The sequence below is a fragment of the Protopterus annectens genome, chromosome 1.part0, assembly GCF_019279795.1.
Source record: "Protopterus annectens isolate FY-2018-M chromosome 1.part0, PAN1.0, whole genome shotgun sequence".
Taxonomy (NCBI): domain Eukaryota; kingdom Metazoa; phylum Chordata; order Ceratodontiformes; family Protopteridae; genus Protopterus; species Protopterus annectens.
Window position 1 is genome coordinate 1,914,827,296 of NC_056725.1, and position 18,647 is coordinate 1,914,845,942.

At 40.3% G+C, this 18,647-nt stretch overlaps 1 protein-coding gene across 2 annotated transcripts in view; it reads left to right on the plus strand.

Annotated features, from left to right (window-relative positions):
- SENP6 (SUMO specific peptidase 6) overlaps positions 1 to 18,647 on the plus strand; it is a gene marked incomplete in the record, with an annotated part of 3,063,818 nt that overhangs the window by 2,246,931 nt on the left and 798,240 nt on the right.

An 18,647-nucleotide genomic window follows, 5' to 3' on the forward strand; every position in this document is an offset into this window, starting at 1 on the left:
GATGGCTGTTTGAATAATGTCCCCTCTCATACAAACCTCACCTCAGTGATGGGGAATGAAAGGTTCATTTGGCTGAGAGAGGGATGAATGGCCAACAGGTATCAGGTACAAAGAAAATATATGTGCAAAGGAGATCAATTTAAATTGCATTCCTCAAGTTAAAATTGGCATATCTGATATGCAGTAATACATACTCCTGACAGGGCCTACTAATGTTACTATATCCTCTTAGAAAGTTTGGTATGATGGTTTGTTACTGGTGCAGATGTTCATCGTGCCTACAGCTGCAGTCATAACAGATGGGTTCTTTTGCCGACAGGCAGGTCCTCGGTCGGCCGAATTCCAAAGTCTAGGTCCGGCGTCGGTTGTCGTCGCTTCTTCCCTGACGTCAGTGCGACAGGGGTATAAAAGAACCAGCCAACACCATTTTCTTCAGTCTTTCTTGCCTTGCGGTGCCCGAAGCAGAAGCAGTTCGCAAGTGCCGGTTGGCCAACTCCTGAGATTACGAAAATTTGGAAACCGAAGTCTTCTTAAAAGCTAAGTACCCCATTGGGGAAACTTTTCTTGCCTCAGACCGATGTCAGACAAAGTTAATAATTGTATTTCTTGTGGGAAGCAAATACCGCATAAGGATTTCCATTCCCTCTGTATACCATGTTTAGGCCCAGACCACGACGTCTCGGTCTGTCGCTTTTGTGCTACATTCAACAAACGCACTATTAAGCGTCGGGCGGAGTTCGCCCAGCATTATTTTGGGAAAGCATTTAACTATACTATGTCGTCAGATCCTCCGACTCCGGTTTTGTCTAAAAAACGCAAAGACAAGGACCGACACACGAGGTCCGCGGCCTCTACCGACACCACGTCAAAGCTGACTACACGTGGTCCGGTTCTCATTGAGGTGCCTACGCAGCCCCTGACTATCGACGACACTTCTTTGACGGTGTCTCCTGTGCCCGAGGTCGCAGGTTCCTCTGCCCACACCCTGACTACAGATACCGAAGCCACTCTTGGCGTTGAAACTCAGAATTTGGACAGGTTCACCTCCACTCAAGGTGTCTTCAGACCTTCCTCTTCTTTCTCCATCAAGGCTTTCACTAAGTCTAAAGCTACCATGTACTCTAAGAGACCAGCTACACAGGGCCCATCTCCAGGCCCCATGCCTAAGAAACAGATGCTTAAAATGGCTGAGGATTTAATTACTCTTATCAGAGGTTCTCAGCCCCCACCGGACAAAAGGCCCAGAGTGGAGGAAGATTCCCCCTCCTCTGATCAGGGCTCTATTATTTCAGAGCACTCTGATGATCAGGAACATTCTTACTCCCCTTTTGAAGACTCTGATGCGGAGGAGTCCATCCCTTCTGTATCCCCCCTGAGGATTACTAGTTTGGGGAAACTTTGCATACCTTAAGGGAACACTTCCACTGGGAAGGCCAAGATTATTCAGATTCCAAGAAAAGGCTTAGGGAATTTCTCTTGCTACCTCAGCACAGGCCTCTGGCTATACCTCCTGTCTTGGACATCCTAGATGATGTTTACTCGGAGGCCTGCCTTAACCCGGACTCGCTACCTCCAGCTCCAGTTAAGCCTGACAGGTACTACAGGTTTCCTGACTCTCACCAATTTCTATACAAAAGCCATGCTGCTGACCCAGAAACCATCTCACAGGGCCCCAAGGAGTTAAGGCCTCCATTGCTAAAAATCCATTACCTTCCGAGAGAGATTCCAGATCCTTAGAAAGGTGGGGAAAAAAGGTATATACCTCGGCTACCTTAACCATGAGGACCTTAAACTGTCAGTTTCATATGCTAAAATACCAACAGTTTTTGTTATCATAATTGAAAAGTAAAATGTCACAACCTGAAGAACCAGACTTAAAAGAGTTGCAGGATTTGATGCATAGTGCAGAACAAGTGGGTAAGCATACCTTACAATGTGGTTTTGATGCTCTAGAGGCCTCATGTAGAGCTGCTGTTACAGGATCAGTCATACGTAGACATGCCTGGCTCAAGGAACAAGCCTTGCCTGATCATGTCAAAGCTAAATTACTAGACGCCCCTCTTCAAAAGGATGTACTATTTGGTGCTAATGCTGAGGAGGTATTAAGGAAAATGGAGGAAAAGGCTAAATCAATGCAAACTGTGAAACATTTTCTACAGGTACAACCCCCACATTTTAGTAGAAATTGGCCTTCCAAAAACTGGTCCTTTCCTGCCACGGACAGACCACAAAGAGGCAGATACAGGCACCCTAGGGGCAGAGGACAATCCCAAGGATCGTTTAGAGGCAGACAATGGCAAGCACCTACACAAAGAGGTGGTGAGGATAACTCGCAATCTTTCAGAAAGCAAACCCAATGACTTTCCCCTTTGCATGCCAACCAAGTCTCAAATGGCAGCCCCCTAATGAGGAAAGCTGGCATTATTTTCAAAAAATTGGCATATTGTCACAAAGGACAAATGGATCCTGGACATTATAAACCGAGGGTACAAATTCCATTTTTACACCCTTCCAAAAATGAGAGGCATGCCAAACCTGCCACACAATCAAAGGGCAGAGGCACAAAGGCAAATTACAGATCTCATAAACATGAAAGCTATTCAAGAGGTACCTACGCACGAACAAGGTCAAGGTTTTTATTCCAGGCTATTTCTGGTACCAAGGAAGGGAAAAGAGACCTATTTTGGACCTATCCATCCTAAACATTTCTACTCGTACCAAAATTCAAGATGCTCACTCTACAGCAACTTCTTCCCATGCTGGGCAAGGAGTCTTGGCTGGTAACATTGGACCTCAAGGAGGCATACCTGCATGTCCCAGTCAGACAAAATTGCAGAAGGTACCTCAGATTTCTTGCAGGTTCAACTCATTATCAATTCTCTGCATTGCCCTTTGGCTTACCTACTGCGCCCAGAGTATTCACGAAATGCCTGGCATCAGTAATTGCCTACTGCAGACTTCAAGGGATACAAATATACCCCTATTTGGACGACTGCCTGATCCAAGCGGACAGCAAGCACATTCTTCTGAAACATCTGGCTTATGTAATAATGTTGTTGAACTCTCTGGGATACACCGTCAACAAAAAGAAATCAAGGCTAATACCCTCTCGGAAGATAATTTTCCTGGTGCCAATTTGGACACAAACACCCAGATGGCCTACCTCACGCCAGAGAAGCAGGGGCAACTAATTCAATACTTCAGAACACTAGCAAATTGCACCAGGCTGACTGCAAGGAAAATCCTGCAGGCTCTGGGATTCATGGCATCTTGCATCTTACTAATCCCATGTGCAAAGCTGCATATGAGGAAACTACAATGGTGCCTGAAAAACATATGGTCTCAACACTGCCACAGTTTGGAAACAATAATACCACTAATTCCATGCCTGCAAAAGGAATTTCTGTGGTGGGCTCAAGCATGTCAAAGAAACACAGGTCTTCCATTCGGCAAGCCTCAAGCAAATCAAGTCATCACAACAGACGCCTCGGACTACGCCTGGGGGGCGCACATGACGGATCGGTGCATTCAGGGCAAATGGTCCCAAAAAGAAAAGCACCTTCATATCAATCAAAAGGAAATGCTAGCAGTAATAAATGCTATTATAGCTTTCAAGGACCTTCTACAACCAGGTCAATTATTGATAAGAACGAACAACACCACAGTTATGTGGTACATAAACAGGGAGGCACACATTCTTACCCCCTATGCAGACTGGCCATGTCACTTTGGAACATGGCCATGGACTTACAAATGGAACTACAAGCACAGTACTTGCCAGGCAAGTAAAACATGCTGGCAGACAACCTAAGCAGGAATATGACAGATCCACACGAATGGAAATTGCATCCAAAAGTTTTTACAGAAATAATCCAAGAATGGGGAAGGCCAGACGTAGATCTTTTTGCCTCCCACAAAAATCATCAATTGACAAAATTCTGCTCAAGTATTTTCCATCCAAAGGCCTGGAGAGTGGACGCTCTCTCTTTCAGTTGGACATCAATGACAGTTTATGCCTTCTCACCTCTTCCTCTGCTGCCCAAAGTTCTATTGAAAACCAAAGCAGACAGACCAAAGATGATTTAAGTAAACTGAGCAAGCAGTGGAAAATCAAACTAAGAATAAAACACCACCACCTCCAGGCACAAATAAATCCGGTCCAGTAAGGTTCCAAACGGCTTTAATCCACACAAAGCAATCCACCAGTATGTGCAAACACACAGTCAAATAGCAGCATAACGCTTTACACCAAACGTTTTCGTCTTTAACTTCATCAGTAACAACTCCATTTTAAAAAAAAACAGGCTAATATATGTTCATAAAAATACAAACTGCCCAATCAGAAACAGTCAATTAAAAGTAATTGCTATTTAAAGCCAAAGCATGATCTACACAACTAAAATAAATGCTTTTTTAAAAAATGCTTTTAAAAGACAAACATCACTTCTTGTACCAATTCAGTTTTACAAATTCTTTGTACACTTGGTTCAAATTTAATGAAAACATAGAATGTAAAAATATTCACCATAAACATTTTGTTAAAATATATGAAATGAACAATAGTAGTATGTGCAAACTTTATCATTGATCATCAAGAGTGTACCGCCATCTACTGTCATGAATTAATATCAACCTTTATTTAAAAACTTCTTGAATACATAAGTAGATTATGTGAGGATATAAAAATACCTAAAAATTAAATCAAATTTTTAATGAAATTTTTAATGAACCTTACATTTAACACTCATGAACATAAGAGGTTTAAAAGATTTAAAAATGGTTAAAAATAGTTTAAAAGATATTTTAAAAACCACCCTTGTTAGAGCTTTGCAGCTCTAAGTTTCAATACAGGTGCTATAGACACCATGTAATTTAACCCTAGATTCTTGTTTGCATTTAAAAACAACTGCCAGTACAATTCTCTGTATTCAATTAGGGTTTCCCACATCCCACCTCTAGGGCTGGTGGGCACAACCTCCAATACAAAAAATTGATAACTGGAATTCAACCTTCTTTCACTTTTTCCAATATAAAATGATGAACATTCTTTGCAAACCACTATGTAAATAATTCCTTTCGTGTCACAGTTGGCAAAGCTATTTAAGTATAATGTTTTATTTCTAGCCTGTAGGAATATAGAATGACCAGTTATCAGGTGTACACAATAGTGGCACTTGCCACACTTAAATAAACCTTTCTTTTGTCTGACATTTTTGTTGTTTGCCTTATTATTGTAGCCACTTTCCAAAATATTCTTAATATTTTTACCTTTACGATATGTAAAGGCGACTTCTTTATCAAAAATATGACTCAAATCTGAAATTTCTGAAAAGGCTTTCCACTCTTTTGTAAAAATATTCTTTATAAGTCCAGAATTTCTGAAAAGGCTTTCCACTCTTTTGTAAAAATATTCTTTATAAGTCCAGAATGTTCATTAAATGTGGTTATCAGACCAGCACTATGTTGTTCAGCCAATGGTTTATTCTGACCTGACATGTCTACAAACACTTTCTTTCCTAAAATTGGTGCAAAAGGGCCTTTTCTCTTGTTCACTTCATCTACTATCTTATTAAAAAATTCTAGTGAATAACCCCTATTGATGAAAAGGTCCCTCAAAAAATCAACTCCTTCCTGAAAAAGACTGTCATCCGAGGTCATTCTACTTAACCGAACAAGCTGTCCTTTCACTACCCCTTTCTTTTGATGCGTGGGGTGACAACTAGCGAAATGCAAATAGGAATTACTAAACGTTTCTTTCCTATGTATACAAGATACAAAATTCCCATTCTTTTTCTCTATACAAACATCCAAGTACTTTAGCTCAAAGTGATCAAAGTTATAGGTAAACTTCAAAAAACAAGTGGTACTGTTGAGATATTCCACTAGTTCACTAAAATCTTTTTGGCTCCCCTTCCAGAAAAAACATAAGTCATCTAGAAACCTAGTATACAAGACACAATGCACATTAAAAGGAGAATCTAGCAAGAACTTCTCTTCCCAGTGTGACATAATAATATTAGCATAAGTTGGGGCGCAATGTGCCCCCATTGCCACACCTTTTTCCTGCTTAAAATATTCTCCTTGAAAGTAAATTAAATTGTTTTTTAATACAACTTCCATCAGGGTCAAGGTGTTCCTAAAGTCAGTCTGGGTTAATTTCTTGCTAGAAATTAATACTTCCTCAAACCATTTTAGCCCTAGTTCATGTGGGATGCAACCAAAAAGGTCAAAATCCTGCAGGCTCTGGGATTCATGGCATCTTGCATCTTACTAATCCCATGTGCAAAGCTGCATATGAGGAAACTACAATGGTACCTGAAAAACATATGGTCTCAACACAGCCACAGTTTGGAAACAATAATACCATGCCTGCAAAAGGAATTTCTGTGGTGGGCTCAAGCAAGCATGTCAAACAAACACAGGTCTTCCATTCAGCAAGCCTCAAGCAAATCAAGTCATCACAATAGACGCCTCGGACTACGCCTGGGGGGCGCACATGACAGATCGGTGCATTCAGGGCAGATGGTCCCAAAAAGAAAAGCACTTTCACATCAATCAAAAGGAAATGCTAGCAGACCAAAGATGATTCTCATTGCTCCGGACTGGCCAAGTCAACACTGGTACCCACTCCTGAGGAGCCTGGCGCATTCCCCACCATGGACCCTGCCTCTAATGCCTCTTCTTCTGACTCAGCACAGCTTCAAAACTCTTCACAGCCAGCTAAAAACACTCAATTTAGCCGCATGGAAGATTCCTTAGCATCACAACAGGTCCTACTCTCCAAGGAGGTGCAGAATGTCATTTTGGAGGCCAGAAGGCCATCAACTAGAAAAGCTTACTCCGCAAAATGGAAACTGTTTTCTGTCTGGAATGAGAAAAAGGGACAGGATCCTGGAAAACTGAATTTACCTCAAATACTACAATATTTGGCTGAGCTGCTAAGCAGTGGACTTTCATTCTCCTCCATCAAAATCCATGCCTCAGCCATTTCTGCAGAATACAACACTGATCCACCTTTATTCTCTCACCCTCTCTTAAGACAGTTCCTCAGAGGGGCTAAGAATCTAAGACCTCCAAGGAAACAACCAATACCTGCTTCGGATCTTAATTTCATTCTGGAAAAACTGACCTTGCCTCCCTTTGAGCCAGCTGCCTCATCAGATTTGCAATATTTGTCCTGGAAGACAGCTTTCCTTCTGGCTATCACCTCAGCTCGTAGAGTTTCAGAGCTACAGGCTCTCATGGCTGTCCAGCCTTTTTTCATCTTCCATCAGGACAGAGTTTCCTTACGAACCAACCCGTCCTTTATGCCTAAAGTGGTATCCAGGGTAGCTTTAAATCAGGCCATACATTTACCTACTTTTTTTCCTAATCCTCAAAACAAAGGGGAGAGATTACTACATTCCTTGGACATCCACAGACAACTGCGTTATTTGGACAGAACAAAGCCTTTCAGAAAATCAGAACAGCTCTTTATGTCCTATGCGGTAGGAGCTCAAGGAAAGCCAATCTCCAAACAGACAGTCTCAAAATGGATAGCCCACTGCATACGCCTTTGCTATTCCTTTCATGGCAAAACTGTACCTACAGGCATTAGGACTCATTCCACCAGGGCCACAGCCACCTCTGCAGCCTTCCTCAGAGGAGTTCCTACCAAGGATATTTTGGAAGCAGCCACTTGGAGTTCTGTGCATACCTTCTCCAAGCACTACAACCTACCATTATACTCCAAATCTAGAGCAGGCTTTGCCACTGCAGTCTTGCAGGGCATTTTGGCTCCTCCTAGTTCCACCTAGTGCCTACCACCCCTTTCTTAGCTTTGGGATTCTACCCATCTGTTATGACTGCAGCTGTATGCACGATGAACATAGTACAGTTTTGTACCTACCATAAATTTAGATGTTCGAGTGCTAATACAGCTGCAGTCCAGGTTTCCCTCCCTCCTTCCCCTCTTGGGGACAGGCCTATTGGCTAACACCTCCTCATACAACCTGATTGGGGTATTCATTTATGGTGTATTTGTTTGCAACTACTGTTTTTTGATTATATTGCATTGCATTATTACATAAATTTATGTATTGCCTTTCTTTTGGGGGCAGCTGACATCTGGGGCAAGAAAAACTGAAGAAAATGGCGTCAGCTGGTTCTTTTATACCCCTGTCGCACTGACGTCAGGGAAGAAGTGACGACAACCGACGCCAGACCTAGACTTTGGAATTCGGCCGACCGAGGACCCGCCTGACGGCAGCAGAACCCATCTGTTATGACTGCAGCTGTATTAGCACTCTAACATCTACATTTATGGTAGGTACAAAACTGTACTTTTTGCTGCCTTTAAATTATAGATAGCCAAATCCTAGAGTAAGGGTCAGGTCTGAAGCATTTACAACTACTAGTACACAGGAGGGCCTTAAAGTCATCTTTGAATGACTGTAAAGACAAGATCAGGCACATATTCCATAGAGTATGGATAGCAAACCTAAATGCCTTCAATGTGGGGAAATTAACTGACAAAAAGTAGCATTTCCTGTGTATTTTATAGTTTCTTTTTGTTTGTGGTAAAATTTAGAAATTTACAGGATGTATGTTTTGATATGGTAATGTCTGAAGTACAAGTGTTGTAATGTCAGTGTAAGCAAGTAAGTGCTTTTCAGCTTTATCCACTTAGCAGACCAGCCCTGTGTGCACCTGTCCCTTCCCTGACCGCATACTTTTCCTTCCCACTACATCTTAAAATTCTCCTGTCTTTCATTTTAAAACATGCCACCACCTCTTGTGACAAAACACTCCCAAACCTTCAAAGTCTTCTTTGAGAAATAATGTTGCTCACCTTGCTCCTAGCTTTCCTCTGGTATCCAGATAAGTTCCCTTTTTATCCCCATATTTTCTCACCTACCCAGCTCTTCCTTTTGATTTAATATCTACATGTTCTGTTCCTTCTTTTTTTTTATCTAAGTCCATGGCCTCTTGTCTCCGCTCAGAAGACATCTGGGGATGTTATAACCACCTAAGTAGCCTCATCAGTTTCTCTGGGAGTCTCTGCTTTCAGTGAAAGTTTAGAACATCCTGAATTACCCAGTTGCTCAGTGACATACACTTGCTTTACATTGTTCAGCAGTTCTGCCTTGGCTCTTTTATAGTAAACAAGTGCCTAATCATTCAATCCCACGTAGCCAACTTATGGGCTGTCAAGCTGCTTGTCTGATATGATCAGCATAACTAGTGCTCCAATCTTGAGCTTCTTTAAACTTTTCCCCTCACAAAATTCCCAGTGCAGTGAACCTCCTTAGATGAATCCTGGTAGAAGTTAAGTACTCCATAATATTTTTGTCTATTGCTGGAATTTTGTGGCAGCTTTTTGGTTGTGTCCTCTGTCCTAGAGTTCCTTGGGTACATTTTTTTGCCATTTTCAAAAAAAAAAAAAAAAAAAAAGTTGCCTAGATAGCTCTCTTTTCTCCTTCACTTTGTGTTGACAAGAGCCTTACAGATTTCTTTTCATTGGAGCTTTTCAGTTTTGCTGAGTTACGTTTTTTTCTACTTCTGTTGATAGTTATCAGGGCTTTTATTTTCTTTTAAACTGTCATGATTGTTGGACTGTTTACTTGTTTCTAGCTGATATTCTGTATTGTCTGGAGAAGAGCTTTAGAGCTTGAAATAATGCACCAATTGTGGTCACAAAGTTCTTCACAAGTGTGTGGTTTGCCTGAGGCTAGACCACCTTACAAGGGATTACATGATTTGTAGGGCCTTCTGTCCTTGCTCTATTACATACAGATGAAATAACGTAGTCCAAAAGGAGTTCTCCCGCCAGTGCTTCTAGAGACAAACCATGTAATGAAAAAAGGAAGAGTAAGGGTAAGAGAAAGGACAAGGAGTCGGAGATGAGAAAAAGTAAGGCAAATGATGTGGAAACTCATTGGCACTAAACACACCAAGGATAGAACCAGTTATCAATTCATTGCTAGAGTAGTGCCAGTCTTCACAGGCATCTGATATGCTGGGTCCTTTTGTCATCCCTGATAAATCACTTAAACAGCAGATCAGCCTAAGTTCATCAGAGAGGAAGCCCACTAGGTTTATCTCAAGCCCCCCTTCCAACACCTCCTTGCAATCCTTCAGGTCTTTCAGAAGCACATCAGGTCTTGATTGAGAACGGATGGTGAGAGCCCTTCTAAAGAGTCATATTAAGATAGGTTTTCATCCTATTCCCCTCAGTTTCAAGAATAGATTGGGAATGTGTTACCTCAGCCATACTTGTTCCATTCCTTGTCAGTGTGACAGTACAGGAGGCATCACAGCTGAAATGAGTCAGTGCCTCCTGCAATTCAAATCTTCAATCCTGGGGTAGGGACTTGAGCATCCATCCAACTCGCTTGATACAGAGACCTTCACTGTCAAACAAGTGATGGATATTGACGTGTAGATGCTGATTTTATGCTGACACATTTGGAACTGCTTTGGTGCCTGAATCTTCCTCTGTTAAGGTGCCTGCAAGTTCTCCTGTTTGAGGCCCTCCAGTTTGTTGCTGTTGAGACTTCCTTCCTCAAACCCACTTAATATTACTTCTAGGAGGGTAGACTTGGTTCCTGGAAGGGGATCTGTTGCACAGACAGATATGGGATTGGCCTTCAGAGCCATGGAGAGGATGATTGCCTTTCCAATGAGAGCACAGATTCAGATTCCAGCTGTGTTGGCTCCAGCCCTGGACACTTGGCTGTCCATGTTTTTGTTCCTGTTCATCATCTGTTCTGAGGTCAGATACCCTCAAAAGTCCTTTGGAACAGCAGCAGTCAGAGTCCTCTGAGGAGTCTAATTAATCCCCCCCCCCCCACCAGTATTCCAAGAAAAGGGAAATGTATGTCTTCCAAGATGGCAGCTTAATTCTGGTTCTCCCAGTGTGAAAACAGAAATTTAGCAAAGAAAGTCAGTGGACCTGGATTTCTGAGCAAGTTTCAGTAACTAACTAAAAAGTGCACTGCCTAGATGCCAGGGAAAAAATACAGAGGACCTGAAGAAAAATCCACTACAAAAAGTGATGAAAAACACTGACTTGGAAAAGTGCTGTATCTATTCAGCAAAAATAAGTACAAGCTGCAGACATAACTTCTAGTAACCTTGAGGAAAGTATAAAGCAATTGCATACTGACCTGACGAAAATAAATGAAACACTGATGGAGTATATCAACTCAAACAATAAAAGGCTGGAAAAGAAATGGAAGAAGCTTTAAACAGATAATCACATGAGATAAAACTGCAAAACTCAGAGGTCGAAATGAAGAAAATGCTGGCTGAATATGAAACTGCACAAGAAGAGATGTTTAAAAAATAGAATTAGAGGACAGAGCACGTAGAGAAAACCTGAGACTTTCTGCTGAAGCTGGAAGAAACAGACCGTATTAATTTCATGAAAGCACAGATAAGCAATTGGACTGTATTCCACAACAGGGATGGTTAATTGAAAGGACACATCATGTGCACAGTCCAAACATGGCTATGAGAAAACAACCTAGACCTTTAATGGTAAAAATGTAATTGCAAAACTGTGACAGAAGGACAAGTACTGAAAGTGGGAGACAGCAAAATGTGTGTGGAGAATGAGTACTTATGGTGCACCAGGCAGAAGAGGAATAAATGCATTCAATTATATAGGGAATGTTAAGAAGCAGGGGTGAGACTCAAACTGCTGTAACCAGCTCTTTTCAAAATATTTTTCTCTGGAGGAGCAAAGACATTTTTTGATGAAGTACATGCTAAGGAAAAAATACAAAAGTTTATCCAACAAAAAGTGAGCTGTGAAACAGAAGGACATTATTCCTCCTGTTCTTCTGGTAATGAAGACAGAGAGACTGACAGCAAAACCTTTCCCAGTGTTTCAACAGAAATTGCTTGAGATAGGACGGAAAAGCACAGGAGTTGACCAGAATAATTGAGTGTGTGCTGGAGGTGAAGCAGAGAGGTGTTTTGGGAGACTGAGAATAGGAATAGAATAAGAAAATCTGGAAACATTGAACTTGTTTGGACTTTGCTAAACTTGTATGGGATTCTAAAGCATAAGCCCTACATCATTAATGTTCGAAAATATCCTTAGGAGAGGGGAAGAGGAGGGAGAGAATTAACTGTAAGTAAAACGCATTTTTTTCTTAAAAGTATTGATAAAAGTGGTGCATGATTTTCTCTGCATGTTATAAAGTAAAGTTTTTTCAGTTCTTTTTAAGTGTAATGGGATACTGAAGCAAACAGGTGGTGCTTTTTATTCTTTTCAGTGAAGATGTGTCTGGGGGGGGGGGGGGTCCAGAAAGGGAAATATAACAAAGGATAGATTTTTAAAAAAAAATTATGAAAATATTTGGCATGGAAGATATGAATTCAGTACTAGGAATTTGGTGTGAATTTATTCCCCAAGATACAAAAACTGGGCTAGGCTAAATGGAATTTACATTTCACAGGAACATCTGCATTTAATTGAATGTCTTGATATGCACCCAATAACTATTTCATATCATATCACTAATTAGAATAAAAACACAGAGTAATGAATTAAAAACGAGACACTGGTGCAATAAAAATTAGATACTGGTGCTTTCCCACCTGTCTGTCTGAAAAGAGAGGAATTTAAGGAATGGTTAGTGGTAATTATTCAGGAGCTATTAGAGAGGATAGAAACTTCTGAAAGTATAGCTAGTGAGTGGGATAAAATTAAAGTGGAATTTAAAAGTAGGATAGAAATAAAAGAAAGGGAGATAGGTTTAAAAAGTAACAATAATTATTTAGAGGGACTGACATGTTACAGTATTGCAAAATAGGGGGAATCTGAACAAGAGGAGGAGGAACTACAGAATGCTAAACAGAAAATAAGGGATTACTGTATCTCAGTAATATGCATGAGTTTAGAAAGATTGCTGTTAAGCAAACCTTTTTTTTTTTGATAACTGTAGAGCACAAAAACTTTTAGTACAATGACTCAGGCAACAGAAAGTAGAAAGGGCTGTTGCCAAACACAGAGAGCCTATAACAAGGAAGGTAAGGGATCCTGTAGAAGTATTAGAAATATTTTGGGAATTTTATGAAGGTCTGTATAAAGCAGAAAACTATATTTGTCAAGAAGAGGTACAAATGGAAATGTTTATGGAAGAATTAAATATGTCAAGGCTAGAGGGACGGGAGGCTCAGTTACTAACAATTAGGATAGGAGGAGGTGAGATAAAAATGGTAATGTTTAACCTACAGGAATGTCCTCAGGAATAGATGGTATTCCTGTGGAAGTTTGGAAGCTAGGAGGTAAATGATAAAGATCTGGAAGGTTTTTTAACAATATTTTAAGAGCAGGAGAAGCACCAACATTATGGAAGAAAGAGGTAGTAGCTGTAATAGCTAAACAGGGTAAAGATCCAGCTTCATACAGGCCCATTTCAATACTAAAATCATGATTATAAAGTGTTTGTCTATAATGGCTAAAAGAATGGCAAAAGTGATGCCAAAATTGATATGGATCATTATGGATTTGTGGAGGGGAAGCAAACATTTGACAACATAAATAGAACAGTGATGATCCAGAGAGAAGCAGAATATTAGAAAATACCATTGTTGCTGGTGGGTCTTGATGCAGAGAAAGCATTTGACAGAGTAAGTTGGGATTTTATGAGCAGAGCAATGGAAGCATTTGCATTCCCTGATAAAATTATAAGGTTGATTAGGAGAATATATGAAGGATCGGAGGTGAAAATTAAAGTGGGTGAGGTCCTGTCTGATCATTTCTGCTTGAGAGGAATCAGGCAGGGGTGTCCTGTCTCCCCTTTATGTGCCTTATATTTAGTGCCAGTGGCAAAGAAAGTAATGGACTCAGAAATTCAAGGGTATAATTGGTATGGTACTCAAGAAAAGCTAACTATATTTGCAGATGACATTATTGTATACCTGATCAAATTAGAAAGGGACATTACACGGCTGTGGAACATATTGAGACAGTTTCAGACTTTTTTGGGATACAAAATTAATGGAGCTAAAACAAAAGCAATAGTAGAAAATTATGTACCCACACATGAATTGGTTCAGCAATATCCATATTTATGAGGACATGATAAAAATTAAGTATTTAGGAGTATGGATTAAAAATGATACCGGTGTGGCAGCTGAGGGAGATGTGGGAAGAAACTAAACAAAAGATAATACAAAAAATGAAAAAAAAATGAAAACTCTGTTATATGGATATTGATAGTAAGATACAAGCAGTTGACATGTTTTTAGTCCCTTTAGTCTTGTACACTGGTGAGGCATATTTTTATCAACCGGAGGAAAAGTTGTGGATAGCAATTAATAAAGAGCTTAAGGATTTTATTTGGGAGGGGTAGATGGCAATAATCAAGTGGAATAAACATATTCTTCCAATCGGACAAAACAGTTTGGGATTAAACGAGTTGAAAGGGTATTTCAGAGCAACACAGTTAAGGCTCCTATACATTGCACAAGCAGAAAACTATCATTCAAAATGGAAAGAGATGGTGATGAAAGAGGGAGTGCTCATGTAACAGGGAGAGACTAGGACTTTGGATGCAGACCTTTAAGGAGAACGACAGTAATTGTACAAGATATTATATTCATAAAGTATCAGAAGGTCTTCTAAGAACTAAGCCAACACAGGAATGGAGAAAGGAGATTCTGCCTATAGGGATGACTGCAATTAGGGATACAAACAATAGGCAAGAGGGAGTGGGAATATATTGGAGAAAACTGGTAATGGAACCAAGGTATAGGGAGCAAATAACGAGAGAGGTAGTAGAATAGGAAGACAACAAGGCCTTATTTGGACTGCAGGCTACAAATTGCCTTCCATATCAAGGATTGATATCTTAGAGTATAGGCAAAGATAAAGATATAGGGGGTCCTAAATGACAGACCAGCACTGGTAGAATTTTTAGTAGAATATATAACAGAAGTTGCTGTTAAGAAAGGAATAATTAGTAGAGCATGTAAAATATTGCATGATAACTATAAGAAACAGAAGAGGTTAGGAAGGATTGAGAAGAGAGATTAGATTAGCAATTTACAAAGATACAGTGGGGGGATACATGTATGTCTCCAAACTATGCAGTAAAACCTAAAAGGTATAGGATCTTTGCCTGGAGGTGTTTACATAGGTACTTTTATACCCCAAGCAGACATCAAACATTTATTCCTCAGGTAGACAGCAAATGTTGGAGGTGTGAAGGGGAAGAAAGAGGTAACTGGGAACATATTTTCTGGGAGTGTAATGATTTGGCAGACTTGAAAGATTCCATGCAGCTTGCTCTGTCAGAGATGCTAGGTGAGCAAATTGGAGTAACTAGGTAAATGATTTTTTTTTTTAGCTGTGGTACAGAATTGGAATTGCCTAGACATAGTTATGCCTTGCTAAGTCTAATTATGATGGCTGACAAAAAAAGCAGTTACTAGAAAGTGGAAATCAAAGTCTAAACCAACTTTATAAGAAATAGCGAAGATAGCAAGAGATAAAACAGGTGGAAGTGGGATCCTTAGAAAAGGGTAGGAGCAAATTGCATAGGAAAAAATGGGAAATGTGTGATCAATACATGCAGAGGAGGAATGAGGTTTAAAAGAAGGTAGGATTTGAATGCGCTATATAATGATTGACTAACAATAACTGGATATGTTAAAAGTGATGTATAATGTTTGCACCTACAGTTGTGTCTGCACAGTTTGGAATGGATAATGTTTGCAACTGAAATAAAATGAAAGAAAGAGGACATTTAAGGGAGGAAAATTGACTCCTCTACAGAATCACTTGCATCAGACACTGATTTGAATGAGCAAGAAGGTACCCCTCAATCCTTTCCAGGAGATGCTACATTTGGCCATATCCTTGAATTGCTGAGACAGGAGGGTTTGTGGTCTGCAGACTCTCTTCCTCAGGATGAAGGGGTGTTATTTGAAGCTTATCATTCTGGGCCTACAACCTGAAAAGGAGAGCCTGCAGGCCACAATCATCTCTATCGCATCAGTGATGATTCGGTTACCAGGAGAATACTGCAGGAGCCAGAATCTTCTGAAGACATTCCCAAAAAGCCAAATTAAATTCTCCACCCACCAAAGGATAGGCATAGCTGGTTAAAAGGACTTCTGGTTAATTGATTCTTTGAAAGTAGCAGCTGCAACCAGGAAATAGTTCTTGGAAGAGTCATTTTGCTGTCCATCCACTCAACAGGGGAGTCCAGAGAAATGGACATAGTGAGGAAGTGGGTGTATGCCTCAGGCACTTTTTCTCTGGGGGTATTAAATTATGCCACTTATATGAATAGCTTTGAGAAAGATCTGGCTAAACAGACTTAGGCCTTTCTGAAGAAGTAGTCTACACCTGAGTCCAGGAAACAGCTTGAGTCTGTTTTGGACACAATGTTAAATATGTTAAACTTGGAACCAAGGTAACCAGGATACACACAGACTTAACTCCACACCTGAAGAACCATGACAGATAGCCAGGCACCGAATCTCGATTAAAAAATGAACTTTAGTACAAAAATTATATCTTAATGAATACAGGTTAAGCGCTTTCATTCAAAATAATTTGTCAGGAACTTCATCAGAACCAAATTAACCAGTTAATTATAATTTTTAAATAATCTACCCATTCAGTCACATGACCAATGGAATTAAATATACAACTATTAAGTTTTCCTTTTGTATAAAATAGTAATAAGATGTATGCATAATTAACCTAAAATGTGCTTAAATTTTCAAACTTCTTAGCTTTAAAATCTAATTAATTGAAATACTATTACTGAGACCTGGGAATGTTATTGCATTTAAAAGCAATTGCCACTGTAATTCGCATTTGTTCAGATGCTCATCCCCCGCAAAACCCCTTATGTCCCATTTAATCTGATTGATCACCCTAAATTCAAAAACATGAGACTCATCATCTTTAATGTGTCAAAATAAGGCATTTGCAGACCTTTTTTTTTCTTGTATCATTCATATGGTCATAAATTCTACTACGTAACTTTCTAGAGGTTTTTCCCACATAGAATGCCTGGCACATTTTACAGCTAGCCAAATACACCACATTGCACCCACCTTTTTTCATGAAATCATCCCCCAGATGTAACAAAATCCAATTTTTATAAATACAGTCAACGTTTGCTCCACTATCTAAAGTGTACTCCAATATAAATAATCTGTCGCCTTTTAACTTTTTGCCTGGGGGTTGCTCCATCGGGGACACGACCTCTCGAAATTTGCGTAGTAGAATTTATGACCCCTTCAAATGTGTCTTTGGTCCATCAGTGAAAGAGAAACTACTGAGATGTGAGCAGGAAGGCAAGACGTCTGCTGTTTTCTAATTTTAAACCCATGAGGTCACAACATAAGTGATAATAGGGGTTCTTTCTCAGACAAAGTGTACCTTTATTCCTGAGGTGTTGCCTGACTGCTCCCCTCTGGAGGCAGTCTGAGAATATGTATCCTTCTACCTGCCTGCGTGGATGGCCAACTATGCAGGATTCATGGGTAAAAAGAATAATATCCTGAGGCTGTACAATGCCATTTTCCCACCCCACACCCCCACAATTTTGGAAGCTACCAGATGTTCCACCCCCATCAAAGAAAAGTGTCCAAAAGAGAAATTAGAGAGGTTATTTCTCTCAGGAAAAAAAAGAGCTATCAGGAGGTACTCACCAGACCAGAGAGGATCTGGATTTTACTCAGATTCCTTTTGGTTCTGAAAGAACAACAAGGAACTCTCACTCATTTTGGATCTCAGCAGCCTGAACCACCTTGTGAAAAAGACCGCAATCAGAATGGTCAAGGTGCAAGTGATTTTGTCAAGTGTATGGGAAAGTGGTTGGATGTGGTCCTTAGATCTTCAAGATGCTTACTTCCACATCAAGATAGCCAAAATACCCAGGAGATTCCTACACTTCTAGTTAGGAGCCAGTCACGTTTATTTCTGATCTTTGGTCTTGTCACAGACTAGAGAGTATTAAAGTGCATGACGGTAGCTGCAGCCCATGTATGGCTCACAGGAATCTTGAGTATTTCCCTCCTTAAATAATTGGCTTTTTCCTCCCTAACTACATAATCTGTTATAGAAGCCAGAGATTTTTTTCTTCTTCTCTGTCTGGCCATAGGTATCTGTGTAAATTACAAAAAATCCAGTCTTTAACCAACTCAAGGAATTCTATTTGTGGATACCATCAAATCACCAAGAGGTTCATAGTGTGTCTTTTACCAGACTGGGTTCAAATTCTCAGTTTTTCTATCCAGACTCTCTTAGATCACCCTTCACCACTGACAACCTTGAGTCAATATCTTTTGGCTGATAGCTTTCACTGTAGTCATGTCAGAAGCAAAGTGTTTCAGCTCAGAGACAATCCCTAGACCCCAATTACCTAAATTCAGCTGTACAGAATCCCCTTGAATGGTGACTTTTCTCCAACAGGGTTGTCATAGGAAGACCTTTTATTTACCCCTTTTGTGAGTGTGTGTCACCATGGGCACCTCCTCTTTTTGGTGGAGGATGTCTTTTCAAGGGGAGGATGATCCCAGGGACTTGGAATCAGACAGAGGCTAGTCTTTGCATCAGTATACTGGAGGTGAGACTGATTATTTTAGCATTACAAGGATTTCAGGCCTTCTACCACCAGGTGTGATTACTG